Here is a 21,114-nt window from a genome sequence, read left to right on the forward strand (position 1 = left end):
AAATCCTAAAGTTACAAACTTTATTTTTTAGCTTCACTCAAAATCCACCAAAGGGTGCTAACATGAAAGAAAACCTTAGATCCACTAAGAAAAAACTAAAAGGTTAGATGAAGAATCCTTACAAACGGTCCAGCAAGGTGCTTCCAGAGATTGGGGAGTGTTGCTAGCTTGCTTCTTACTCCAATCCTTCCACTACTTCCTTCCAAATGCACGAAAACACCAAAGAGAGCTCAAGAATCACCAAAAAGATCACCAAAAGGAGTTAGAGTTAGGGTTTTGGGGTTTAAGAGTGATGGAAGTTGAGGCTAAACAAACCCTAACCCATACTTTCCTTTAAATACCCTAAAATTAGGCTTTTCCCTTCAGATGGTCGCCACATCGTGACCAGCATGCGGCACCACCGTGAGAACCAACTTAAGAATCCGTGAACATTCCAGATATGTCACGTCTTAGTGGTGCCTCCACCATGTTGTGGCAATTAGACTCAATCTTTTTAAAACTACATAAATAAAATAGAAATACCTCAAGGAATCTGGATGTTAATGTAACATTCGCATCTTCGAGGTACTAAATTTCAAGTATTTTACATTTGGAAGTGGATCATGACGTGAGTTATGCATCGTCATGTTGTGAGTCAACTTTAACTCGTAGATGTGCATTTCTTTTGTTGTCACGACGTGAGCCATTATTAGTCACGTTGTGAGAACCATCTGATGACCAAAAACCCTAATTTTCAGGTATTTAAAGGAATAAGGAGACTGGGGTTGCTCATCCTCATCCTCCCTCACTCTCTAACATCAAGAAACCCTAATCATAACCCTCTTAGAGATTCTTATCCATTTTTTGTATATTTGTTAGCTTGAAAAAGAAGATAAGCATGAAAATAAGTGTCCTAGTGGTGTAGTTTGCAAATGAGCATCATCATCATCATTTTTATTTCTTGTTGGACCTTTGTAAGTGTCAAAGACTCAAACTTTATTGCATTATATGGAAAGATCTAGTTTGTTTTCCCATTTCTTCATGATTAAGCAAGCTTGAGTGAAGAGGACCCAAAACGTTAGCAACTTTATGAATTCTAAGGGTCCTTTGAGCATCATAAAGTCCAACTCTAGACGTTGGTGAAGTATTTTAGTCATGTATGAGAGTTTGGTGCCATATTTCTACTTTTGACCTAGAAAAAATTCATGAGGACATGCATGGAGCATGCATGTCCATAAAGTAAACATTTTTATGGACCTTCAGAATCCCGTTAAACTTCTGAAATAGTTGGGTTTAGAGACTTAATGGTTTAAGGAATTAATTCCAGAAGGAGATCGTTTAGACTGAAGTCACGACGTGACACTAGAGGTGTCACGACGTGACCAAGAAAGATCTCATTTTGTTGGTCTTTTGTATTCTCATGACGTGACCAAGAATGGGTTCTCTGTGACTAATTTGGCTGAGTTGGAACGAGTTAGTGGAATCAGACCGAGTGATCTCTCACGACGTGACAAAGGGATGGTCACGACATTAGACTCAATAATAAGGTTATTGATTGTTGACTTTGACTTCGTGTGTTGACTCATTGACCCGTTTTGACGTGGGTCAAAATTAGCTAGTGTTGGAAATTGAACAAACATGGGTCGTATTGGATTTAATAGGTGTGTCTCATTGTCGTTTGCATGGTGGTAGCTATGAGGTTAGATAATTTTGTGAGACATATAAGTCTACTCACTATACATATGGTTCGAAGACTTGTATGTTGGGTTGAAACACACCCCAGGGCTGGGCCCACTATTGTATGCTTGGTGTCGAAATATACCCTAGGGTTGGGCCCATTGATGTGTATTGGGTTGAACATATTGTTGGGAAAGTGTGTCTTAGGTCATTAACTATTGGTAATATTTATAATAATAACAAGATCCTCTTAGGTTGCCCTTAAGACTCAAATTAAGTAGAATTGATAAAAGAGGAATTAATTTATTAATTATTATGGTTTAATAACTAATTAGAAACTAATTAGAAAACAATTTAGGAATTAATTAACAATTTAATTAATAGAAGGGTTGAATATCAATTAATCAATAATTGATTAATAAGAAATATTCTAGAACCCTAGGAAGAAGGGTGGTGGACGAAAATTCCATTAGAATAAAGGGAATTTCGTTCTTAGGGTTAACCATCCCACATATACTTGAGGATAAAACTCTAGAAGATATCCAATGCTATAAATAGGGTCGTAGGGATTCATTCTTCCTTGCTCATTCTTGGCTTGAAGTTTCACCTCTTCTTTCTCCATCCTTGTGGACGAACTCTCATAAAGTTCATCCACTTATTGTTATTTTTTATTCTTCTCTTTTGAGCTCATTGGGTGTGAACCAAGAGAGGGATTATGGTTTGGGCTCTGATCATCCAAACACGGTGACACACATAAGAGCTCAAGCGTGAAGTTCTATGGCTGCAAAAGAGGCATGGGATTTTTCCTTTGTGTTTTTCGTTTTCTAGGGTAGATGTAATTGGTATGAAACCATAGATCCATATGTTGCATGTACACTTAGCTATATCATAGTTTTGATTTTTTTTTTCTGCTACCTACTTTAAAGTGTATTTGATGCGTAGAAAACCTAACAGTGGTATCAAAGCCATTGGTTCATGATTACATTCACCCTGCATCCATATTTTCTATAAACGCTTGTTTGAACATGAATGAAAGAAGAAAAATTGGAAAATTCGTTTTCTTTTTTCTTTTACAAACTAAACCAAGCTATCCATGTATTCCATATAACCAGTTTTGTGCTTCTCTAGAGTGTTGCAAGTAGCATTCTGATAAAGCCTTATTTCTATCATTGCTTTTCAGATTTTGTCTCACTGGCCTTTATTCAAACAACACCTGCAATTCTTTTCTTGTGCCAATTTGACAAAAATACTCTTGTCTTTCTTTGATTCTCGGTACAAACAAAGCACACTTGATGTTCTTGCTTTTCATTCCAAAAGAAACAGGAAATGTTGATGACTCATGCTTCCTGAATATAAACACATCTATTTTTGAAATATGATAGAAATGGCCATCCACGTGACATACTTCTCTTTGCATGCCATCTTTATTTTAAAAAAAATCAAGAGAAATGTCTGGGAGATCACTTGATGAACCAACAAAAATGTTGACACTTAAAAATGATGAGCATTTGCTTTAACCAAATTATCCTAGTATACTTCCACTTTCATCAGTGCTTTTGATTTTCGAAAAGGACAAGAATCATTTTATCACATAAAAGGGATAGAGAGAGTAGTGGGAAGGCTTTACCTGTCTCGTGTCTCTTGTATAATCACAAAAATACCCACATGATTAACTCATTTTTGGTTTCTCTTGACTGTAGCAACCTGCAAAGCTTGTTGCTTGACAAAGATTATTCAAGCATACCATATATGGAATGATAAAGAATAATAACTCACACAAAAGAAATAAAGTTATGTTGATATTTTAGAGAGTAAATATCCTACCTCCACTTTCATTCAACTGCTATAATCACAAGACTTGACTCGTTTTAGGAAACCAAAGCAATACATTTTTAACAATTTTGACCAAAATATATGTCACATTATCTTCTGACAAAGATTTATAAACCAAAAACTCATAAATATTTATAAACAAAAATAAAATAAGAAATAGACATACCTTTTCATGCTTTTGATTAATGAGATACAAACAACTAGATATGAGCTTTGATACTTTGGAGTCTCTCATTTCACCAGTTTTAACAAAAAGACTTTGGAGACCATTTAAGAATGGGTTTTAAAGCATACCTCACATCTTCTGAAGATTTTTGATCTAAATTCGAACAACTAGCTTGAGGTTTAAGAGCTCTCCTCTTCTTTCCTGGGGACTTTTGGTTAAAAAGCTCCTTTCTAACTCCATTTGTTGGTTTTGTTTCAGGTTCAAAATATGATTTCTTAATAACCCAAACTTGTTTCACCTCTGTGGGTTCTGAAGATGAATTCTTTAGAACCCAAACATTCTTTGTTTTGAGTGCTTAGACTTCTTTTTATTTGAGTAATTTTCTCGGTAAAAAGAATTGTTAAAAAAAGAACATACAAAAGAAAACTTACCACCTTGAGCTCTTCCATTTCTCGGAGTTGATGATGGGGTTTGAGTCTTGACAGGGTGACATCAATTCTTCACATCTCGAACAAACTTATCAATGTGAACTGATTTGTCAGCGTGTGAGGTCTTGTCATTATGGAACTTCTTGGTAGTGCAAACTTTCTCAACTTGAAGTTTGCCAGCGTGAATTAAAGTCGTCCCAGTTTGAGATGAAGCTGAGAGAGTATGATCAACTTATGATTTATCAGCATGAAGCTTATCAGCGTGAGGCTTGTTGGTGCAAAAGTTGATGTGATGTTCACTAGGGTGAAAAATAGGGCTTCTTTAAGATGAACATTCTCCAGGTACTTTCTTCTTCACACCATTTTCTTTAATCTTCTCCTTCAGGTCTGATATTTCTTTCTTCCTTTCAACCAGCTTCTTCTTCAACACTTCTATATCATCTTGGTTCTAATTTATGATTTTGTCTTTCAGATCCAATTCAGCCATGAAAAAAACGGATAAGGGAGCCTTTAGATCAAACATTAGTTCATGAAAAACAAGATAAAGGACTCACATCGACTGCACATTTATTTATTTTACTTTTATTCTTTTCTTCTTCATTAAAAACATTTGTAACTTTCTTTATCCTCCCATTTAAAAATAGTTTCATCCTCTGAGAGACATTATAAGGGCCAAACATACCTGATACAGTTAGATAATACCAGAGATAAGAAAACGTAATTCTCTCCCTCTTTGTTTCTGAAGTTTTCTTCATGTATGGATGATAGTATAAGATATCTTCTTCTTCTTCTCTTTCTGATTTTTGAGTTTCTAAGAAATACTTGACTTTTAAATCTTTAACAAATCTAAGAACAGATGTTCTAAACTACACGGATACCAATTGTACGTCCCAACCCCATTGTAGATTCGTAGGTCAAATATAAACAAGAAAGAACAATCAAGAACAATGAAGATCAGAAAAAGTAAAGAACAATAGATATTCTCCAAATTGTTCTTTCACCAAGAAAGAGTTTGTTTTCATCGTGAAAATGGGTTGTCACCAAGACAGTCACGACACCAAGACATTCTACGAGACGCTCGATATTAGGGTTTAACCCTAATGTTGTATATATACTAATTTAATCTAGTAAATCCCTTCAATCAAGGAATTGTATCAAATCTAAATATAAACTGAACATGTAAATAAGGAATGGATCAGATCATATCTTCACCAGATTCGGATATCAACACCAACACATCAGAAGTTGATCAGAGCATCAACTTCAACGTCTGGAGATCCGCTTCAGCTACAGTCATCAACGTCAGGGTCAAGCTGATCAGCTTCAGATTCAACAAATAGTGAATGATCATCAGTGAGTATCATCAGCGTATTATCTAATCAGTGTGTCATTTTTGTATAACCATCAGTGTTTGGACACACTGATCAGTGTTCAGTAGATGGTGTCTTCATGTCTTTCGTGCTGATAGAGTCCTCAGGGTCTTTCAGTCGTCAGGGGATGCTCTTCGATCTTCGACATGTGAATTTCCATCAGCATATCTTCTAATTATAACTATAGTGTATATATTTTGCATCATCAAATCTATACAATTGGGTGACCCTAATAGTTTCACTTTTGCATGTTTAGATTCCATTTCCTGAGTATTAATTTGGTCAAACTTCCACAGTCTATCATACTCTTGGAAGTAAGTAGTGATTCAAGACTGTCATTAGTATTGGCGGATTGACCATGGTGATTGGGCATAACATAGTGATTGTGACACTCATGAGTACTTAATGGAGATTTAAGTATTTGACCCACCCACACTTAGAGATTAGTTCATGGATAATATCTTTTGTTCTTCAAAACGAGATACATGTGGGGTTTTGCTCTATGTTTCTGTTATATATTGGTGTAATCTAACATTATCCATAACTGGTAATAATAACGGGTATATCCATGTATGATATGATCAAATAGACAAAAACTATGTGATCAATGTTTATTTGTAACATCCTGACTCCCAGGTATAAATTTAAATGTTTATTATATTCATATTGATAGGGCAACTCGACGAGTTGGAGGCTCCAACTCGTCGAGTAGAGACTGAGATTGGCCGCCTAATTTTAGAGCCAACTCGACGAGTTAGTGGATCAAACTCGACGAGTTGGAGCTGAGTGTGAGAACCCTAACTTTTAGGGTTTGCACCCTATTTAAAGGATCTTAAGTCCTTTACCCCACCTCCCTTATCACCTTATCACCCAAAGACAAGCCCTAATCAAGCTGTCCTCCATTTTGAGAGTGCATAAGGCTAAAAGTGTGTGTTTTTGGTGCATTCCTTGAAGAAACTTGAAGAGTAAAGGGCTTGGAACAAGAAGGAGTAATTAGATCTGGCATCCATTCAATTGTAGCAGTCACTTGAAGGTAAAAAGCTATTACCATGATAACTTATTTTTTAGATCTCTTCATTAGACAGTTTATGGCCATTTCTAGCTTCTTCTTGAGTCATTATTGGTTTTGAGCATGCTTTGAAACTAAGACTTCAGATCTGGACACTATTAGGCCCTTTAGGCCTAAAGAATCAAGCTTTATCAAGCTTTGGCCAATCCTCATGCCTTAAACCCCTTATTGAACCTTGTTTTGGCAAAGTTAGCCACTAAATGACATGCATGGACGTAAAGCTTGCGGCTTTACGTGGTATCTCGCCCTAGAAGGCTAGATCTAGAGCTTGGGGCCTTACCCTTGCTTAAAAGCATCTGAATGAGAGAAAGGTTTAAAGGATCTCAATGAGTTGGTGAGCTAACTTGACGAGTTGGTGAGCCAACTTGACGAGTTGCTTAGGGTTTTCCCCCGATATTCTGGACACAATACAAACTCGACGAGTTGGTGAGACAACTCGGCGAGTTGAATCGAATCTTTTCGATTTTCTGAGAACAGAAGGAACTCGACGAGATGTATAGATGCACTCGACAAGTTGAGTCAACATGGACTGTTGACTTGAGTGTTGACTTCCTTTGACTTTTAGGGTTTGGTCAAGTTGTGGACTTTGGAGACCATGGAGGGATAAAACTGTCTTTCACTCTTTCGGAGATTTAGTAGGGGAGTTATCTTAACATCTTTGGAGTTGTTAATGAAAATTGTTAACATGTGATGATTGTGATATATGTAGGCGGATTTTAGACCGATAGTTTGAGTACGAGACATACTTGCTTTACTTACCAGGTGAGTCTTCTCACTATACTTACCTGAGTGGTAATTATTGTGCTACCGGAGGGACTTATTCGTGTTACTAAGCAGAATGTCATATGTGCTTGTACATTCCGTCTTTGTGATTTATGCTATATATTATTATGTGCTTTTATTGAGATAAGACCAGAGGGTCCAACTGATTCTTGAGACCGGATACATTTTACTCTACATTTGATAAGTCTTATAAACCTTTCTTAAGATTGTGTCATTCAAGTTACAATCTTGGAGTGTGACTCTAAGACTTGATTTTGGAACGAAGTATGATTCACCTTTTGATTTAACCACTTCAACAATTCATGATTCCTCTTCTTAGCCAAACAAGTGCACTTAGAGGATCAATTGTGATATGGTTCCATAATCACTAAGATGATCATAAAACACGATACTCAAGTACTCTCCCTTCTTTTTATATTGGAGAAACTTTTATCTTTCTGCCTAATTTGATTCTTCTTATTCGTTCTGCTATACATTGAAACTTTTCCAATGATTCAGAATTATAATTAATCGTGTAAGTATAATCATATTCACTAAGCTTATAGTAAATCATGATGAATAGTCTTATAGTTTTTTGTAGTGGACCTAAATATAAACTGAACATGTAAATAAGGAATGGATCAGATCATATCTTCTCCAGATTCGGATATCAACACCAACACATCAGAAGTTGATCAAAGCATCAACTTCAACGTCTGGAGATCAGCTTCAGCTACAGTCATCAACGTCAGGGTCAAGCTGATCAGCTTCAGATTCAACAAATAGTGAATGATCATCAGTGAGTATCATCAGCGTATTATCTAATCAGTGTGTCGTTTGTGTATAACCGTCAGTGTTTGGACACACTGATCAGTGTTCAGTAGATGGTGTCTTCATGTCTTTCGTGCTGATAGAGTACTCAGGGTCTTTCAGTCGTCAGGGGATGCTCTTCGATCTTCGACATGTGAATTTCCATCAGCATATCTTCTAATTATAACTATAGTGTATATATTTTGCATCATCAAATCTATACAATTGGGTGACCCAACAGTTTCACTTTTGCATGTTTAGAACCCATTTCCTGAGTATTAATTTGGTCAAACTTCCACAGTCTATCATACTCTTGGAAGTAAGTAGTGATTCAAGACTGTCATTAGTATTGGCGGATTGACCATGGTGATTGGGCATAACATAGTGATTGTGACACTCATGAGTACTTAATGGAGATTTAAGTATTTGACCCACCCACACTTAGAGATTAGTTCATGGATAATATCTTTTGTTCTTCAAAACGAGATACATGTGGGGTTTTGCTCTATGTTTCTGTTATATATTGGTGTAATCTAACATTATCCATAACTGGTAATAATAACGGGTATATCCATGTATGATATGATCAAATAGACAAAAACTATGTGATCAATGTTTATTTGTAACATCCTGACTCCCAGGTATAAATTTAAATGTTTATTATATTCATATTGATAGGGCAACTCGACGAGTTGGAGGCTCCAACTCGTCGAGTAGAGACTGAGATTGGCCGCCTAATTTTAGAGCCAACTCGACGAGTTAGTGGATCAAACTCGACGAGTTGGAGCTGAGTGTGAGAACCCTAACTTTTAGGGTTTGCACCCTATTTAAAGGATCTTAAGTCCTTTACCCCACCTCCCTTATCACCTTATCACCCAAAGACAAGCCCTAATCAAGCTGTCCTCCATTTTGAGAGTGCATAAGGCTAAAAGTGTGTGTTTTTGGTGCATTCCTTGAAGAAACTTGAAGAGTAAAGGGCTTGGAACAAGAAGGAGTAATTAGATCTGGCATCCATTCAATTGTAGCAGTCACTTGAAGGTAAAAAGCTATTACCTTGATCACTTATTTTTTAGATCTCTTCATTAGACAGTTTATGGCCATTTCTAGCTTCTTCTTGAGTCATTATTGGTTTTGAGCATGCTTTGAAACTAAGACTTCAGATCTGGACACTATTAGGCCCTTTAGGCCTAAAGAATCAAGCTTTATCAAGCTTTGGCCAATCCTCATGCCTTAAACCCCTTATTGAACCTTGTTTTGGCAAAGTTAGCCACTAAATGACATGCATGGACGTAAAGCTTGCGGCTTTACGTGGTATCTCGCCCTAGAAGGCTAGATCTAGAGCTTGGGGCCTTACCCTTGCTTAAAAGCATCTGAATGAGAGAAAGGTTTAAAGGATCTCAATGAGTTGGTGAGCTAACTTGACGAGTTGGTGAGCCAACTTGACGAGTTGCTTAGGGTTTTCCCCCGATATTCTGGACACAATACAAACTCGACGAGTTGGTGAGACAACTCGGCGAGTTGAATCGAATCTTTTCGATTTTCTGAGAACAGAAGGAACTCGACGAGATGTATAGATGCACTCGACAAGTTGAGTCAACATGGACTGTTGACTTGAGTGTTGACTTCCTTTGACTTTTAGGGTTTGGTCAAGTTGTGGACTTTGGAGACCATGGAGGGATAAAACTGTCTTTCACTCTTTCGGAGATTTAGTAGGGGAGTTATCTTAACATCTTTGGAGTTGTTAATGAAAATTGTTAACATGTGATGATTGTGATATATGTAGGCGGATTTTAGACCGATAGTTTGAGTACGAGACATACTTGCTTTACTTACCAGGTGAGTCTTCTCACTATACTTACCTGAGTGGTAATTATTGTGCTACCGGAGGGACTTATTCGTGTTACTAAGCAGAATGTCATATGTGCTTGTACATTCCGTCTTTGTGATTTATGCTATATATTATTATGTGCTTTTATTGAGATAAGACCAGAGGGTCCAACTGATTCTTGAGACCGGATACATTTTACTCTACATTTGATAAGTCTTATAAACCTTTCTTAAGATTGTGTCATTCAAGTTACAATCTTGGAGTGTGACTCTAAGACTTGATTTTGGAACGAAGTATGATTCACCTTTTGATTTAACCACTTCAACAATTCATGATTCCTCTTCTTAGCCAAACAAGTGCACTTAGAGGATCAATTGTGATATGGTTCCATAATCACTAAGATGATCATAAAACACGATACTCAAGTACTCTCCCTTCTTTTTATATTGGAGAAACTTTTATCTTTCTGCCTAATTTGATTCTTCTTATTCGTTCTGCTATACATTGAAACTTTTCCAATGATTCAGAATTATAATTAATCGTGTAAGTATAATCATATTCACTAAGCTTATAGTAAATCATGATGAATAGTCTTATAGTTTTTTGTAGTGGACCTAAATATAAACTGAACATGTAAATAAGGAATGGATCAGATCATATCTTCTCCAGATTCGGATATCAACACCAACACATCAGAAGTTGATCAAAGCATCAACTTCAACGTCTGGAGATCAGCTTCAGCTACAGTCATCAACGTCAGGGTCAAGCTGATCAGCTTCAGATTCAACAAATAGTGAATGATCATCAGTGAGTATCATCAGCGTATTATCTAATCAGTGTGTCGTTTGTGTATAACCGTCAGTGTTTGGACACACTGATCAGTGTTCAGTAGATGGTGTCTTCATGTCTTTCGTGCTGATAGAGTACTCAGGGTCTTTCAGTCGTCAGGGGATGCTCTTCGATCTTCGACATGTGAATTTCCATCAGCATATCTTCTAATTATAACTATAGTGTATATATTTTGCATCATCAAATCTATACAATTGGGTGACCCAACAGTTTCACTTTTGCATGTTTAGAACCCATTTCCTGAGTATTAATTTGGTCAAACTTCCACAGTCTATCATACTCTTGGAAGTAAGTAGTGATTCAAGACTGTCATTAGTATTGGCGGATTGACCATGGTGATTGGGCATAACATAGTGATTGTGACACTCATGAGTACTTAATGGAGATTTAAGTATTTGACCCACCCACACTTAGAGATTAGTTCATGGATAATATCTTTTGTTCTTCAAAACGAGATACATGTGGGGTTTTGCTCTATGTTTCTGTTATATATTGGTGTAATCTAACATTATCCATAACTGGTAATAATAACGGGTATATCCATGTATGATATGATCAAATAGACAAAAACTATGTGATCAATGTTTATTTGTAACATCCTGACTCCCAGGTATAAATTTAAATGTTTATTATATTCATATTGATAGGGCAACTCGACGAGTTGGAGGCTCCAACTCGTCGAGTAGAGACTGAGATTGGCCGCCTAATTTTAGAGCCAACTCGACGAGTTAGTGGATCAAACTCGACGAGTTGGAGCTGAGTGTGAGAACCCTAACTTTTAGGGTTTGCACCCTATTTAAAGGATCTTAAGTCCTTTACCCCACCTCCCTTATCACCTTATCACCCAAAGACAAGCCCTAATCAAGCTGTCCTCCATTTTGAGAGTGCATAAGGCTAAAAGTGTGTGTTTTTGGTGCATTCCTTGAAGAAACTTGAAGAGTAAAGGGCTTGGAACAAGAAGGAGTAATTAGATCTGGCATCCATTCAATTGTAGCAGTCACTTGAAGGTAAAAAGCTATTACCTTGATCACTTATTTTTTAGATCTCTTCATTAGACAGTTTATGGCCATTTCTAGCTTCTTCTTGAGTCATTATTGGTTTTGAGCATGCTTTGAAACTAAGACTTCAGATCTGGACACTATTAGGCCCTTTAGGCCTAAAGAATCAAGCTTTATCAAGCTTTGGCCAATCCTCATGCCTTAAACCCCTTATTGAACCTTGTTTTGGCAAAGTTAGCCACTAAATGACATGCATGGACGTAAAGCTTGCGGCTTTACGTGGTATCTCGCCCTAGAAGGCTAGATCTAGAGCTTGGGGCCTTACCCTTGCTTAAAAGCATCTGAATGAGAGAAAGGTTTAAAGGATCTCAATGAGTTGGTGAGCTAACTTGACGAGTTGGTGAGCCAACTTGACGAGTTGCTTAGGGTTTTCCCCCGATATTCTGGACACAATACAAACTCGACGAGTTGGTGAGACAACTCGGCGAGTTGAATCGAATCTTTTCGATTTTCTGAGAACAGAAGGAACTCGACGAGATGTATAGATGCACTCGACAAGTTGAGTCAACATGGACTGTTGACTTGAGTGTTGACTTCCTTTGACTTTTAGGGTTTGGTCAAGTTGTGGACTTTGGAGACCATGGAGGGATAAAACTGTCTTTCACTCTTTCGGAGATTTAGTAGGGGAGTTATCTTAACATCTTTGGAGTTGTTAATGAAAATTGTTAACATGTGATGATTGTGATATATGTAGGCGGATTTTAGACCGATAGTTTGAGTACGAGACATACTTGCTTTACTTACCAGGTGAGTCTTCTCACTATACTTACCTGAGTGGTAATTATTGTGCTACCGGAGGGACTTATTCGTGTTACTAAGCAGAATGTCATATGTGCTTGTACATTCCGTCTTTGTGATTTATGCTATATATTATTATGTGCTTTTATTGAGATAAGACCAGAGGGTCCAACTGATTCTTGAGACCGGATACATTTTACTCTACATTTGATAAGTCTTATAAACCTTTCTTAAGATTGTGTCATTCAAGTTACAATCTTGGAGTGTGACTCTAAGACTTGATTTTGGAACGAAGTATGATTCACCTTTTGATTTAACCACTTCAACAATTCATGATTCCTCTTCTTAGCCAAACAAGTGCACTTAGAGGATCAATTGTGATATGGTTCCATAATCACTAAGATGATCATAAAACACGATACTCAAGTACTCTCCCTTCTTTTTATATTGGAGAAACTTTTATCTTTCTGCCTAATTTGATTCTTCTTATTCGTTCTGCTATACATTGAAACTTTTCCAATGATTCAGAATTATAATTAATCGTGTAAGTATAATCATATTCACTAAGCTTATAGTAAATCATGATGAATAGTCTTATAGTTTTTTGTAGTGGACCTAAATATAAACTGAACATGTAAATAAGGAATGGATCAGATCATATCTTCTCCAGATTCGGATATCAACACCAACACATCAGAAGTTGATCAAAGCATCAACTTCAACGTCTGGAGATCAGCTTCAGCTACAGTCATCAACGTCAGGGTCAAGCTGATCAGCTTCAGATTCAACAAATAGTGAATGATCATCAGTGAGTATCATCAGCGTATTATCTAATCAGTGTGTCGTTTGTGTATAACCGTCAGTGTTTGGACACACTGATCAGTGTTCAGTAGATGGTGTCTTCATGTCTTTCGTGCTGATAGAGTACTCAGGGTCTTTCAGTCGTCAGGGGATGCTCTTCGATCTTCGACATGTGAATTTCCATCAGCATATCTTCTAATTATAACTATAGTGTATATATTTTGCATCATCAAATCTATACAATTGGGTGACCCAACAGTTTCACTTTTGCATGTTTAGAACCCATTTCCTGAGTATTAATTTGGTCAAACTTCCACAGTCTATCATACTCTTGGAAGTAAGTAGTGATTCAAGACTGTCATTAGTATTGGCGGATTGACCATGGTGATTGGGCATAACATAGTGATTGTGACACTCATGAGTACTTAATGGAGATTTAAGTATTTGACCCACCCACACTTAGAGATTAGTTCATGGATAATATCTTTTGTTCTTCAAAACGAGATACATGTGGGGTTTTGCTCTATGTTTCTGTTATATATTGGTGTAATCTAACATTATCCATAACTGGTAATAATAACGGGTATATCCATGTATGATATGATCAAATAGACAAAAACTATGTGATCAATGTTTATTTGTAACATCCTGACTCCCAGGTATAAATTTAAATGTTTATTATATTCATATTGATAGGGCAACTCGACGAGTTGGAGGCTCCAACTCGTCGAGTAGAGACTGAGATTGGCCGCCTAATTTTAGAGCCAACTCGACGAGTTAGTGGATCAAACTCGACGAGTTGGAGCTGAGTGTGAGAACCCTAACTTTTAGGGTTTGCACCCTATTTAAAGGATCTTAAGTCCTTTACCCCACCTCCCTTATCACCTTATCACCCAAAGACAAGCCCTAATCAAGCTGTCCTCCATTTTGAGAGTGCATAAGGCTAAAAGTGTGTGTTTTTGGTGCATTCCTTGAAGAAACTTGAAGAGTAAAGGGCTTGGAACAAGAAGGAGTAATTAGATCTGGCATCCATTCAATTGTAGCAGTCACTTGAAGGTAAAAAGCTATTACCTTGATCACTTATTTTTTAGATCTCTTCATTAGACAGTTTATGGCCATTTCTAGCTTCTTCTTGAGTCATTATTGGTTTTAAGCATGCTTTGAAACTAAGACTTCAGATCTGGACACTATTAGGCCCTTTAGGCCTAAAGAATCAAGCTTTATCAAGCTTTGGCCAATCCTCATGCCTTAAACCCCTTATTGAACCTTGTTTTGGCAAAGTTAGCCACTAAATGACATGCATGGACGTAAAGCTTGCGGCTTTACGTGGTATCTCGCCCTAGAAGGCTAGATCTAGAGCTTGGGGCCTTACCCTTGCTTAAAAGCATCTGAAGAGAGAAAGGTTTAAAGGATCTCAATGAGTTGGTGAGCTAACTTGACGAGTTGGTGAGCCAACTTGACGAGTTGCTTAGGGTTTTCCCCCGATATTCTGGACACAATACAAACTCGACGAGTTGGTGAGACAACTCGGCGAGTTGAATCGAATCTTTTCGATTTTCTGAGAACAGAAGGAACTCGACGAGATGTATAGATGCACTCGACAAGTTGAGTCAACATGGACTGTTGACTTGAGTGTTGACTTCCTTTGACTTTTAGGGTTTGGTCAAGTTGTGGACTTTGGAGACCATGGAGGGATAAAACTGTCTTTCACTCTTTCGGAGATTTAGTAGGGGAGTTATCTTAACATCTTTGGAGTTGTTAATGAAAATTGTTAACATGTGATGATTGTGATATATGTAGGCGGATTTTAGACCGATAGTTTGAGTACGAGACATACTTGCTTTACTTACCAGGTGAGTCTTCTCACTATACTTACCTGAGTGGTAATTATTGTGCTACCGGAGGGACTTATTCGTGTTACTAAGCAGAATGTCATATGTGCTTGTACATTCCGTCTTTGTGATTTATGCTATATATTATTATGTGCTTTTATTGAGATAAGACCAGAGGGTCCAACTGATTCTTGAGACCGGATACATTTTACTCTACATTTGATAAGTCTTATAAACCTTTCTTAAGATTGTGTCATTCAAGTTACAATCTTGGAGTGTGACTCTAAGACTTGATTTTGGAACGAAGTATGATTCACCTTTTGATTTAACCACTTCAACAATTCATGATTCCTCTTCTTAGCCAAACAAGTGCACTTAGAGGATCAATTGTGATATGGTTCCATAATCACTAAGATGATCATAAAACACGATACTCAAGTACTCTCCCTTCTTTTTATATTGGAGAAACTTTTATCTTTCTGCCTAATTTGATTCTTCTTATCCGTTCTGCTATACATTGAAACTTTTCCAATGATTCAGAATTATAATTAATTGTGTAAGTATAATCATATTCACTAAGCTTATAGTAAATCATGATGAATAGTCTTATATTTTTTTGTAGTGGACCTGACGAGTGCACAACCAAGTGTACCCGATCCCTTAGTCCTTCACTTGACTCACGTATACATGTGAACAAGGAATTAGTCTTAATTTCCCAAAGACGAAGGTTCTCATTCATCGCACAATACATGTTGCATGATTTCAAGTTTCTATCCAATTGAAACTTGGGTGATGAGAATCTTTCCTTATTTGGTAAATTTAAACACTACCACAAACGAAAAAATCAAATCCATTTTCAACATTGGTAAGAATACAAACATCAATTTTTACAAATGCCATTGCAAGGAAATATAAGATAAGATAAAATCAAATTTTTATTTTTTTATATAATGCGGAAAAACTTTTCCTTACAATTCAATTACAAAAAAAAAACTATTCTCAAAATATTTCTAAGCAATCTATCATAACTCTTAAGCAGTAGCTCAAAAATCTGATCATTGAACCATGCGATCGAACTCCTACTCTTCGCGATCAGACTCAGCATACTCTTCCAATAAGCTTCCTTTGATTCTACAAAATATCAAAATGTAATTACATTACATCATGTATTAAAAATCTCCAAATAGGAACTTAATAGAGTTAGATAGTGGACTTACCTGAAGCAGAGTCATACACTCTAGCTTTACCATCCTTATGATCCTTCAGGTAGATTCGGCAGCTTCGCAACCAATGCCCCTTCTCTTGGCAATAGAAACAAACAGACTCTTTTGGAATGGCACAAGGGACAATCTCCGACTTAGCCTTTCTCTTTACCATTTGGTCAATTGACTTGACCATGGTTGATCCCTTTCCATTGGGAAGAGAAAGCTTTTCTGGACTTCCATTGTTGCCAATGTCAATGTCCATGGAGGTTTGGGAAGAAGATCTTCCAACCAAATTTGCATTACCAGTGCGCCAAATCATTGTTGATTCAGCAGCAATTAGCAAATATGTGAGATCAATAAGGGTCACATCGCGGTCTGTCACATAGTAGTCTTTAACAAACTGACTATATGTAACGCCCGTAGATTCGGGCTAGTCAATTTAGAGATAATAGGGGTCGAAAGTGACTTTTCAACAAAAGGTTATTTAGAATAAATAATCTTAACTAAGTTAAAGTATATCTTACAAGGATTTCGTACATATAAAGAACGCCGAAATCCGAGTTATAACGAAGAAGTTATGATCTGTCGAAGTTTCACGACAGAACCGGCACGACGCTGAATGACGTAAAAAGTGAATTTACGTTAGAGCGGTATTTAGCCTTAGTGGTCTAAATGAAAGTTGTAGAGTTCGTTAAACCGTGAGCGTGCATAAAAAGAACGTCAAAATCATACTTTGTATAAGGAAGTTATTATTTTTCTAAGTTTCGACTTAGCGGTATGCAGCCCGAATACTCGATTTGAGATTGAGCAGTTTTTAGCCAAAACAATCTAAACAAGAATCGAAGATCTCGTCATTAGTAGTGCAACGGTAAAAAGACAGAAGAAAACGGACGTCGGATGAAGAAGTTATGATTTTATAACGAAGTTTTCCTGTCCCGGCCAACTAAAAATAATATAATCAAAATAAAGTCAAAATTAGCCGACAGAGTCTAAATGAAAGTTGTAGAGCATAATCTCACATTCACGTGGATATAAAGAACGTCGATATCGGAGCTCGTATGAGAAAGTTATGAATTTTTGAAGATCATGGCACGGATACCAAAGCTTATCCGAACAGTACGCCCAACATACTGATTACGCCCAGCGTACTCCAAAATTATGCCCAGCGTAATCCCAGTATCAGCACCCTATAAATAGAACTCAAGGGCTTCCGATTTTGTTGCTCAAAATCCTTCTTTCTCTCCCATATTCTCCTCGTTTTGCGTGCAAGAACTATCCCGAAGCCCCGATATCATTCCCGAGCCCCGAAGCAAGTTCTGAAGTCCCGAGGATCCCGAGGAGCGTTATTCCCGAGCCGAAGCCCTGCCCGCGAGGATCCTGGTTTTTGTGAATATCTTTCAGATCTACCGAAGAATACTACTTCTACAAGCCGTAGTGCTGTCCGAGCATCGTCTAATCAAGTGAGTGTATAGTCACTTTCGTCTTACACATAGATATGAAGTATTTTATAAAATACGTGCTATGTGTATATATATATTGTTGTTTATATGTGTGAGTGTATAGTCACTTTATCTTACACATAGATATGAAGTATTTTATAAAATATGTGCTATGTGTATATATATATATTGTTGTTTATATGTGTGAGTGTATAGTCACTTTCATCTTACACATAGATATGAAGTATTTTATAAAATATGTGCTATGTGTATATATATTGTTGTTTATATGTGTGAGTGTGTAGTTACTTTCTTCTAACACATAAATATGAAGTATTTGCTATGAAATACGTGCTATGTGTTTATATATTATTTGTCTATTTGAGACGGGCGTGGAATTGATGTTTTATACAGGTTTTAAATGATTTCAACTATATAAGTATTATATCTACAAAAATGTTGGGTAGAACATGGGTAGATGGGATAGTTGGTGACTATGGAGTTAGCGCCTATTGTATAAACCTTGGTGACTATCGAGTTAGCGCCTATTGTATAAACCGTGGTGACTATGGAGTTAGCGCCTATTGTATAAACCTTGGCGACTATGGAGTTAGCGCACGTTGAGTAAACCTTGGCGACTATGGAGTTAGCGCTTGTCAAGTAAACCATGGTGACTATGGAGTTAGCGCTTGTTAAGTGAACCTTAGTGACTATGGAGTTAGCACCTGATAGCTATGGATTTAGTACCTGATAAATAAACTTTGGCAGTAATGGACTTCGTGCCAATTCCTTAGGTAAACCCTTAGGAATAAATGAATGAAGGATAGTTGGTTCTTAGGGTAAAACCTTAAGAAGATAGTGGGGATGGGTAATTGGGTTGATTGTTTGCTGATTAAATATAATAATTATATTATTGTGGGTTGAAAACCCTATATGCTCACCAGGCTCCCAAGCCTGACCCACTCAGTTTACATTTCATTACAGGTAATGGCACAAGGGTATAAGTTGGTGGACTTGACGAGAGATTTTGGATTATAGATCAGTAGTTGTAAATAACTATTGTAAGGTCTATTTTATATTGTTTATGCTTTTGGTCAGTATCGAAACATGACATCCTGAGGTTTTATTATTTAATGAAAATACATTTTCTTTAATAAATACGCTTGATAAATTCTCATCATATTTTGTTTTGGGAACAAATTCCGCAATAGTTTTCTTTAAACGATTACTCTGATTTTAAAAACAAAGCATAAACAGATCGGTCTTTTCTGGCCGTGAAATTAGGGATGTCACACTATACGACTCGGGTAACTCAACATCCAACTTCCTCGACACAACGACTCCTAACATTCCCAGCCTGTCAATGTGTGACTTCATCTCCAAGACATGTGCACACATAGACCTTCCATCTTGGTGTTTGCTAGCTAATAGGGTTTAAGTGACCTTAAACTTTGCAAGTCTTCGAAATTGTGGGTGAGGGAGAATTATTGGAGGAGGTGGAGAAAGTGAAGCATGATTTCCATCTCCACGATCCAATCGTGGGACATCCTCTTCATGAGGAGAGCTTTTTCCATAAGATTCGGGAAGACCATAGTTGTCAGAACTAGACATCTACAAGGGAGAAATTCAAATTAAGTTGATTTAAGTCGTTAATATAACACCCAAAATGAAATATTAAGGCTAGGATCCAAAACAATAATTTACAATTCGAAAGAGGGATGTCGTAGTCCAATTGTAACTATTTGAAGGTAGGTAAATGACGATTTACTAATTGCCACCATGAAAAACGAAAATGAATTTTAGGTTTTAAATGAATTGAAATTCCTAGATGCTTTGAGATTCATTGAACTTTTCCATGTCATGTTTAATCTCGATTATGCCCTTCAAGTTTGTGACTGGGATACCGAGGATCACAATAATCATGCAAATTAGCTTGGTACTCTCGAAGTCTTTTATCACCTAATCAATGTGTCGGTTAACCACACACGCTTCATTGAGATATGACAAACTACGATCTACCCTTTGCCACCTTTACTAGTCCAAGTTAGTGTGTCGGTTAACCACACGCGCTCTATTAACGACTTGGCAAGGTGTAAAGTGCAATTTCATGGATTGGCATCAAATTCACATTTTTCCTAAAGTAACTAAGATGGGAATTTATAAAATATTTAGTTACTTTATAATTCATTATAATTTTAATGAGGATTTAGTGTCCTATCCTACCCGTTTGGCTAACGACCCTCCACCAGTCAAGGAAGCAGTGGGTGAGAGTGGACACCCATCAAACCACCATTTTATAGGCAGTAACCTTATACCCCCTTATAGATCGGCTTCGTAAATGAGGCTTACAAACGGTAAGACTGACCTTTTACTTATACATATATAATATATTAATTTTTTAATTTTATATAGTATAAGGGTGTATTTTAAACTTTTAAAATACTTGGTGGTTTAATCTATTAATAAATTATACTCTTAATTTAATTAATCTCAAACCATGTTATTATTATGGATTTATTAATCTCTTTTAATTAAACACTTTAATTAATTTAATAAAGTCCACAATGTGTAATTGAACTATTCAAACAAACATCAAGGTTCTAAATATAAAAATTCAAAATTAAAAAATTATTTAATTAATTTTTAGGTTATGAACCCAAGAGTTGCATCTTTGAATTACAAGAGTTTTAGAAATTAATGTTTCATAATTTGAGACTTTTCAAATACCAAAACTTGAGGGCAAGTTTTGTAACTCTAGACAACTTTTCATTTCCATAACTTATGAATTTAATGTAATTTTAATGGATGAGACTTTTCATGTTCCATAACTTGAGGACAAGGTATGGAAGTCACTAAAAACATTTAGATCAATTTAACAAATAAAATTTTCATATAATCTATGATTGATCTAACCAAACTCATAAAACAATATAATATCAAATCAACAATTTACAAGTAATTTTGTTCGTCATAAAAACCAACAATTATCTTAAAATTTTGACAATTATCTTTTGAACGGATGAGTATAATCACTACCATATCAGAAAAAAAAAACAGATTTTATGAGGCAAAATAGTGTGTGGTAGTGATTCTAATCCGAACAGTCACCACGTCGTGGTAACTGTGACCACGTCGTGGTGATCATGCAGATTCCAAAAAAAATCTTGCTTTGAACAATTAACCAAGCATCAATATAACAGAAAAATACCCATGGCTCTAATACCACTATTGGGTTTTATGTACTACAACATCCTATGGTGCACATGAACC

The sequence above is a fragment of the Lactuca serriola genome, chromosome 4, assembly GCF_051521515.1.
Source record: "Lactuca serriola cultivar US96UC23 chromosome 4, Lser_US96UC23_V15, whole genome shotgun sequence".
NCBI lineage: Eukaryota > Viridiplantae > Streptophyta > Magnoliopsida > Asterales > Asteraceae > Lactuca > Lactuca serriola.